The sequence below is a fragment of the Vombatus ursinus genome, unplaced genomic scaffold (genome assembly GCF_900497805.2).
Source record: "Vombatus ursinus unplaced genomic scaffold, bare-nosed wombat genome assembly UNPS02014821.1, whole genome shotgun sequence".
Taxonomy (NCBI): Eukaryota; Metazoa; Chordata; class Mammalia; order Diprotodontia; family Vombatidae; genus Vombatus; species Vombatus ursinus.
This window is the reverse complement of record NW_020954599.1, coordinates 17,827,996-17,837,542: the sequence shown is the minus strand read 5'-3', so window position 1 is coordinate 17,837,542 and position 9,547 is coordinate 17,827,996. Positions and strand designations below refer to the sequence as shown.

General features: G+C 36.6%; 1 pseudogene; it reads left to right on the top strand.

Annotated features, from left to right (window-relative positions):
* The first annotated feature begins 286 nt into the window (after positions 1–286).
* On the top strand, positions 287–1,267 carry LOC114024584 (annotated as a pseudogene).
* The last annotated feature ends 8,280 nt before the right edge of the window (positions 1,268–9,547 follow it).

Below are 9,547 nucleotides of genomic sequence, written 5' to 3'. Positions count from 1 at the left end.
AAAAACCAAGAAAAGCAAGAAGTGCAAAACCTAAATACAAAATATAAATTTTAAAAGTAAAAGATCAAATTAAGTATGCAAAGTTGAATTAATAAGAATAGGAGTTTTTAAAAGACTAAAAAATATAAGCAAACTAATAGATTATCTTGTTCAAAAAGAGAGAGGAAGGGCTCTCCCACACCACCTGCTTTAAGACTAGCTCAGACTCCCTATTCCAGCCTTTCTTACTGCCTGCTAAGCTCAGGGCTTCTCTTGTCCTAAGGGTATCTACCCCTCCCACCCAATCATGACTGACAAGTCTTTCTTCAACACCAATGTCAGTACCCTCACCCATTTTGTCATGGAGGAGGGCAGGAAAGCCAAGGGCACTGGTGAGATGATGACCTAGATGAACCACTCTCTGTGGTGAAGAAAGCAGGCATAGCCAATCTCTATGGAATTGCTGGCTCTACTAATGTTGAAGAAGCTGGATATTCTCTCCAATGACCTGGTTATTAACAGGCTAAAGTCATCCTTTGCTATATATGTTCTTGTATCAGAAAATAAAAATGCCAGTAATACTAGAAATAGAAAAAAAAGGGGCAAGTATGTGGTCTCTTTTGATCCTCTGGATGGTTCTTCTAACATTGGCTGCCTTGCATCCACTGGCTGCCTTGCATTTTTGGCATCTAGAGAAAGAATTCAACTGGTGAGCCTTCTGAGAGGATGCTGTGCAGTCTGGTAGGAATCTAGTGGCTGTTGGGTATGCACTTTATGACAGTGCCACAATGTTAGTGCTGGCTATAGCATGTGGAGTCAATTGCTTTGCTGGACCTGGCTATTGGGGAATTCATTTTGGTTGAAGAAGATGTGAAGATAAAAAAAAAGAAAGGTAGTATCTACAGTCTTAATGAGGGCTATGCCAGGGACTTTGATCCTACAATTGCAAAGTATATCCAGAAAAAGACATTTCCCCAGGATAATAAAACTCCTTATGGTGCAAGATATGTGGGCTCCATGGTTGCAGATGTACACAGAACACTGATGTATAGAGGAATCTTTTTGTATCCAGCCAACAAAAGAGCCCCAAAGGAAAACTGAGACTCCTGTATGAGTGTAACCCAATGGCCTTTGTCATGAAAAAATCAGAGGACTGGCTACCATGGGAAATAAAACTGTACTGGACATCATTCCCACTGATATCCATGAGAAAGTGCCAGTTATTCTGGGGTCCCCTGATGATATGAATGAATTCCTAGAGATTTACAAGAAGCATGCTGCCAAGTGAAGATCTCATGTTCCCAAAAAGGCTGAAACACCAACAAGAATAGGACCAAAGATCATAGAGCACTCTGTGAAAAAAACAGATTTCCATGGCAGACCAAAGCCCTTTTCAAAAAAAATTTCATACAATCCTCTTGATGGTGCTTTGGGCACCCTAACCAAAAAGCAGTTTCTATAGGGCTACAAATGGTAAAGATATTTTGAGAGGCAGGGGAGCAAAAGAGGAAATAAAATTCTCCTTCCAGAGAGTGTGTGTGTGTGTGTGTGTGTGTGTGTGAAAGAGAGAGAGAGAGAGAGAGAGAGAGAGAGAGAGAGGAAAACCAAACCACCAAGATTAGAAACAATAACAACAAAAAAGAGAAATCACTGGATATAAAAAGTAAATGCAAGAAAAAAATGAAACTATTTTGTCCAATTATGTGCCAACTAACTTAAATGCAATAGATGAATAATTACAAAATATGAAAAACACCTAGACTTAAATCTTATAGAAAATGGGAAATCTATTCTCTACTAGAATGTAAATTGTTTGAAGTTACTGACAATTTCATGTTTGTTTGTTTATGTTTATTTGTTTGTTTTGCTATTTGCAGCTCCAGCACCTAGTCTAGTGACTTGCACATAGTAAATGCTTTTTAAAAATAAAATTTCATATTTTCAATGAACAGATACTTATTTTCCCTCTCTTCCACTTCCCCTATTAAAAAAGATAAAGAAAACTTTATAACAAGTATGTGCAAAGATAGCATAACAGGAATCAAAGCTTCTTAAGCTTTCTCCACTAGCTTCCCCTTCAGGAATTATTAAACTGTGGGTCACAACCCGATGGGGTTATGCTCCACAGTTTAAGAAGTGCCACTCTAGCCCATCTCTTTCCACAAGTACTCCACCAAGTGAAAACAGTATGATGAAGGACTATACTGTTGAGTTCCTCTATCCCATGAAGGATGACACAAGGAAATTAGACTTGAGGCAAGGGCCAGGCAAATGTTCTTAGGACCTCTGGAAAGGAAAGTAGATTATGCTAAGACCAGGTTGCCTGGAATTCTGAAGATATACTAAGAAAAATGGCAAATAAATAATATTAAAATTTCTGGCTTACATCCTATCAAAGTTTAGTGATATATATTTAGTCAAATTTGTCTCTGTGCTTTTTTCTTATAATGTGGAAGAATGGGTTCTCCAAAGACTTGTAATGAAAATATAATTATTTTATGTAAACAAATAGAGTTTTCAGAATTATAATCCAACCAGAGGATAAGGTGTAATATATACTTATGGTATATATTCATGTTTCTTTCCTGTTGTGACTCTCAATAGCCTCAATCAACCAATTGACAATCCTCTATTAAGCACCTACTTTGTGCCAGCTAATATTTTAAGAACTGACAATATAAAGACAAAATAATTGATCAGTTCCTACTCTCAAAGAATTTAGGTTGTTTTGGAATCTAAATGCAGCCACAGCACAGAATCCTAAGGTTTCCAATAAAAGTAAGTGACAATGTTCTTTTCATATTCATTTAACAGTGGTACCTTTGCTGAGGCATCCATGTCATTCAGGGGAAAAAAATAGTATCTAAAGTACAAAGTGGAAGATTTTGAAACTTAGCAGCTTATTATTGTTTCTGAAAGTAGCATTTCTTTTGGTCTCATTCTCTGAGCTCCTTCTAATATACTGGTAGGTTGATTAGTTAGAGAGTACCTGGCTACTTCTCTCATCATTTTATGGGTAAGCCTAAAGATTTTTTTTAGAGGAATGTCGCTTAGGCTTCTCCATCCAGTATGCTCATCATGGATTATTAGTCAAACGATGGTTTTTGTTGTGGGTGGTGGTTGAATTGAAATCTCAATTTCTCCCTCCCAAAGTCAATTCCATTACCTACTCCAAAAATGGAATACTTCTTCTAGAATACTCTTGCTGGAGTTTATTTTGAATTAATTGACTGTAACATACAAAGGCCCTGAAGTATATATTTGAGTCTTTCAACAAGTTTCAGTACCTTCCTCATGGTATTTCATTTGATTCTATCCAAATTGATTAAAGCTTTTTCACACCTGGCTAACATTTCTGAGTGATCAATTGATTCATCAGAAGTTTCTAGATCTTCTGTAATAACACTGTTTAGGATAGGGCACATTTTTATTCTAGAAAAATACACTATACCCCATAACAAACGGACAAAAAAGTAAAATACTCAGATTGCCTCTGTGACATTGAAACAACCTGAAAATTACCTCAAGTGAAAAAAAAAAAGAACTGAGAAGTTGGTGTCAATTTTATCGAGAACAAAAATCCAACTATTTGCTTAACTGACTTTTTTTTTTAACTAGCTATTTTACCACTGGGGACAAAAAAAATCTTTTCCAAATATAAATTCAAACAGAAGTTGAAATTTTACTTAGGTATGGAGTACAGAACGAAATTTTCTGCCCTGCTAAATTTGATATCCTTTTCACGTTTTGGAATGTCTTTCCATGGTTACAACTAAAAATTATACTTTTTTTCAGTGGATGTCTGAGAAAGCCAGTGGTAGAACATATTTTTAAAATAATACCCCTTCAAGTGTCTTCCAGTCTCAGTTTTATGTACTATGTACCAAAAATATTTTAATTGATTATGATTTTATAACTAGATCTTCAGATTATAAAGCACCTAAGGGAGAAAAAGTCTATATTGCAACCAAAATTCATCCTAAATTTTAAATATATACTGTAGGGAAACTGGAAATTTATTTCTTTGATATATCTAGAGATTATGCTAGAAAAATAACTCAGATATTCTTTTCTTTCTTACTTTCATTTCATCATCTGCCTGACTTCTTTTAGGTCCCAGATAAAACCTCAACTTCTCCAAGAAATCTTTCTGGATTCCCCTTAATGCGAGTCCCTTTGCTTTGTTTATTATCTCCAATTTGTCCTGTATGTAGCTTACTTGCACATAGTTGCATGTTATCTACCCATTGGTTGAGTTTCTTGAGAGGAGAAACTTTTTAGTTTGTATTGTATTTTTCTTTGGAATCCACAGTGCTTAGCACAGTGTCTGACACATAGTAGGTCAGGCTTGATGAATATTTATTTACTATTGACAGGCTGATTTAGAGTCACACTTAAAGACACAAAAATTCTAAAGAATATCCCCATTTTTTTGGTGACATTTCATTCTCTTTCCAGACAAGTTTAAAGCAATAATTTTCACTTTAGTCTTACATTTGTTAACTTATTTTTTATGGGGGGTGGATAGTAACATGACTACACATTTTTTTCTACACATTCCTAATATTACCACCATTCATTGAGGAGGAAACCAAAAGTCTATGAAGAACATTTCTACCCATTGTTTTTTAGTTCCTTAATCATGAAGGCCTGTTTTGTCTCAGGACAACTACAGTGTACTGTTTGTAATTATGGAAACATCTCTGTGGAATTACATACACCAAGAGAGGGAAAACTATATGATCTGACTATTACTGGAAAGAAGAGAATGTTTCCATGAAAATTCAGAATACATTGGAACACAGAGAACCCTGACTTTCATACCAAACTTGAAACTTGGGGTAGGGAAGCATTGGGATGGAGGTGAGGGAGGTGGTCATGATGGTGAATATAAGATGGTAAAGTAATATTCTATTTCTAATAAATAAAATTTTAAATCTTTTCTAAAAAGTAGTCTTTCTTAGACAGCAATGTCTCTTCTATTACATCATTTTGATGAGTTAAATGTAAATTAGTCAGAAACATAGGAATTACAATTCCTTTGAAATATACAGGTTCAAATATGAAGAAGAAATGTGATAGGTCAAACACATTTGTAGTTTTACTGAGTTTCAAACATTTGCAAATCAGTTTGAGTTGGTTCAGTATACTAAAGGACAGAGGGATCTGATAATCTCTAGCTACCTGTACCTGCCAAAGGCAAAATTGTGAAGATTATTTTCCTGATAGTTTTGGCAAAGCACTTTGCTAATTTGCTTGATGGTCAACAGAGCTAAATTTGTTTCACATATATTATAATGGAATATCTCACTCCTAGTTAGCTGGTTTAGTTAAAGTCAAGGGTGATGAGATCCATGGGGAAGTGTGCAGGTGGAGAACCAGGAAATTATACCCTTGAGAAACTCTGGGGTTTTTAATCATTGAGATCTGACCCATAATGACTGATGAAAATGCTCTGTTCCTCGCTAGTGAGTTGCAGATGGTAGGATCCAGTCTGAACTAATTTTACTTCTTTCTTCCTTAAAAGATCAAGCAGACCTATGTGTGTGTGTGTGTGTGTGTGTGTGTGTGTCTGTGTGTCTGTGTGTCTGTGTTTGTACAATTTAAGCAGCTATTCCTATTATTCATGAAGACTAACACATTCGTCTATTGAGAGATTTCTACTTTCTTGAAAAGAATGAGCTTACAAAATCCATTGGCCACAAGTCCAAAATCTGAAGTAAAAAAGATATGTCTATGTTAAAAAAAATAAAAGTCCAAGCAAGGATGACATCAGACAAACAGAGCGTTAAAAATGTTGGAAGAGTGAGGTTCATAATTATGAATCAAGAATGGTATGTGGTCTGATTATGATTTGTAAGGTGCTTTGTAGCTGCAGCTGAAGACAGAAGGGACAGAGATCTGGCAAGCTGAGAAAAGTCAGAGATATCTTTCCTACAACATATCCCCCACACTCTGTAATCTATGTAAACATAATTAATTTTCTTTTGAGGGATACAGGGACTCCCATTTTCCCTCTCTTTTCTCCCTGGTTCATAAGATATTTTGGAGTACTTTTCTACTGAGAAAATAATTTTGTACCAGGTCTTGCTGTTGATTGAAACATAAATCATTATTTTTACAATAAGATAATGATGACACAGTGTATTAAAAGCATTGTGTCTTCCTTCTCACTTATTTTAAGACCACATAACATTTTCATTGGTGGTTCATTCAAGTACTTTATCATCTTCCAAGTCACAATAAATATATGCTTTATTGTGTGGCTAATTGCTCTAATGTCAAATTCATTTTGCCTGAGGGAAGACATTCATCAAATTTGAATGTGGTTCATAAATCTGATTAATTTATTTGGTTATCTGATTATTTTATAAGTTACATATTCCTTTTAGGAGGATTATTTTAAGGAAAACTAAGGGTTTTGGGGGAGATGGATTCTGGTAAATCCCTTCTTAGAGGATAGCATTGACTGTTGGTTATATTTGATTGCTTACATAACTTCTCCCACTTAAAGAGCCACCTATAATAGTTACATTTAAAAAAAAAACTTGTCACAAATAATTCAGCTATTTAGTAGATTGCAGTTTTGAAAAAAATACTTTTATGCTAAAATATGCTTTTAATCAATTAAATGAAGTTTCATGTACTTATTTTTACACTTGGCATTATCTGATAGGCATACAAAGCATTTAGAACACACAAAAAAATCATGCAAAAATAAGATTCCACTAAGATCAATCCTATGTTATACTATGAATATAATATCAAGTTATAAAGGAAAAAAAGAATAATTGTAGTCCTTAGGTCTAGTTATGTAGTGGTACTTTGCATGAAAATGTAAGGCCTATCCCACATACAGCTTTGTCTTTTCATAATTTGTCAGTTCTATAAACATTTGCCTGATTTCAAATATTCAGTCTTGCAAAAGAATCAGCAAAATGGTGAAATCCTTAAGCCTAAACACTTCTCTTTCCACCTTACCCTGGCTTAAAGGAATAATATTTTGGGTGAGGGAGGAGTAAGTGAAAGGATAGGATTATCTTTAATAGCTTCCAAGCTAATTTACTAATTCTCATTATTTCAGTATCTCTAGTTATGTCACATTCGTATGAAACTAGCATTTACAACAAATTCTTCATTCAGTAGTGTAAGTGCAATTACTCTTCCTTAATAACAATTTCAGAAGAAAAGAGAAAATATTCAATACCACACAATTTAGCATAATGAATGATGTTCCTTTATTTTTTCAATTTAATTTTATTTTTTAGAATATTACATGGAACCTAATTGTTTCATTCATTCTTCTTCCATGACTTCCTCTGAAGTCTTTTCAGTTTATCAGTTTCCTCCTTGTTCCACAACATGGCTCATTTATATCCCATAGTCAGGATTGGTTAGTAAATTCATGACTTTCTTCTTCAATTACTGCAATAACCTCTTTGTGTGTCTGCCTGCCTCAAGTCTCTCCCCTCTCCAGTACATTCGTGATTTTTCTAATACCCAAGTCTGATAATGTCACTCTCCCCCCCACCCCCCACTCAATAAATTACAGTGACTTCCTATTGCCTCCAGGAACAAATACAAAATGCTCTGCTTGGAATTCAAAGTCCTTTATAACCTAGCCCTCTCCTACCTTTCCAGTCTTCTTACACCTTCCTCCTCAACATGTACTCTTTGATCCAAAACACTGGTCTCCTGCTCTTCCATGAACAAGACACTCCATCACTCAGCTCTGGGCATTCTCTTTCTGGTTATTCCCCATTCCTGGAATACTCTCTCTCCTCCAGCACAACTACTCTCCTCCCTGGTTTCCTTTAAGTGTCAATTAAAATTCCACCTCCTACAGAAAGCCCTCTCCAACCATTTAATTTAAGTGCCTTCCCTCTGTTAATTATTTTCTATTAATCCTGAACATAGTTGCTTTATATATATTTGTTTGCATGTTAGCCCTGTGATTAGATTATGAGCTTCTTGAAGGGAAATACTGTCTTTTGCCTCCTTTTTAATTCCCAGCACTTAGCATGGTTTGTTTTTGGTTCTCAAAGAGGGCCATAATATCAGGAAGGTGATGCATGACTTGCAAGGGAATTAGATTAAGTGAGGGAGGGCTGTGCAAAGTTACCAGTCTCACTTTCTTCTCTGGAGCTATCTGGGTCCTGTGGCAAGATATAGATCAGGATGACTAGAGATGGTCCTGGATGCAATGGGAGACTTTGGCCTTTTTTAAACTAAGGTGTTTCCCAGGTCTCAGTTTGACTGAGGCAATGCCCATTCAGTGATTAAGGCTAAATAATAAATGAGGCAAGAATGGTCTCTTTTACCAAGTCAAAACAATCAGTTCTGGGAGGGGAAGATCCTCAGATTTTCCATCCAAAACAGAAAAAATTACTATTTACATTCATTCTAGGGGCCATCTCCAGCCATCCTAATCTATATCTTGCTTTTGGATCCAAATGGCTCTGGAGGAGAATGTGAAGCTGGTGACTTTGCATAGCCCTCCCTCACTTAAATCTAATTCACTTTCAAGTCATGGAATCACCTTCCTGAGGCCACGGTCCTCTTTGAGAATGAAAGATAAACAACAACTTGTGAGTAGCATGAGCTGTCCCACTGGGGACCCACTCACCAGTTATGCAATGCACTCCTCTCTTCTCCTCTCCTCTCCTCTCCTTTCCTCCTTCCTCTCTCTCTGTCTACATAGTGTGTTATACCCTTACCTGAGGATGTTTTGCCCAAAGGAATGCAAATTTTCATCCCTGAAACCTTGAAAGATATTTTGGAGTTTGCTGGCTAGATTTATTTCTTAAGGACCATGCCTTAAATCCAAATCACTCTGGCTCTCATTGATTGACCAACAATAGGTCCCAGCCCAAGCCCATGGGGCTGATTTTGTTAAGGTTAGGTAAAAGATGAGGCAAAGAATGTACTCCTTTACCTAATCAAAAAGAAATAATCAATCTGAGAGGGGAAGATACTCAGAGTTTCTGGTCAAAATAGAAAAAAAATTGCTATGTGTACTCACTCTAAGCCAGCATAGCCCAACCAAGGAAGGAAGGAAGGAAAGAAGGAAGGAAGGAGGGAAAGAGGGAGGGAGAAAGGAGCTGTGTTGTCCAACTAGAACTGCCCAGTTGGGTCCCCAGTGGGGTAGCCAGTACCTGGCACAGAGTAGATGCTTAATCAACTTTTATTGAATTGAGTAAATCGTAGCACCTTCCCCGGGGTCATTCTGCCAACTGTACTCTCATTGTTGTGTGTCTTTCCTCCCTGGGCAGCTACTACTCACTCTTAGGATTCTGTTACATAAATTTATAAGACTGGCTTTCTAGCACTGTTGCTTATGAGCCCCAACAGCGTGCTTCCCATTGATAACCGTATAGCAGCCCCAATTTGCTTTTAGGAAAGGTACGTGGTAAGATTGTACGATAAGAACAATTGGTACAAAATGTCTCCCTCATTCTCTCCCTGGGGAAGGGGTTAGGGAGAACAGACTGCAAGTTAAAGGGGGGTGCAAGGCAAGTGAAGGACATGTGACTAAGAGGGACCAGCCAGCTCCTTGACCTAGAAATTC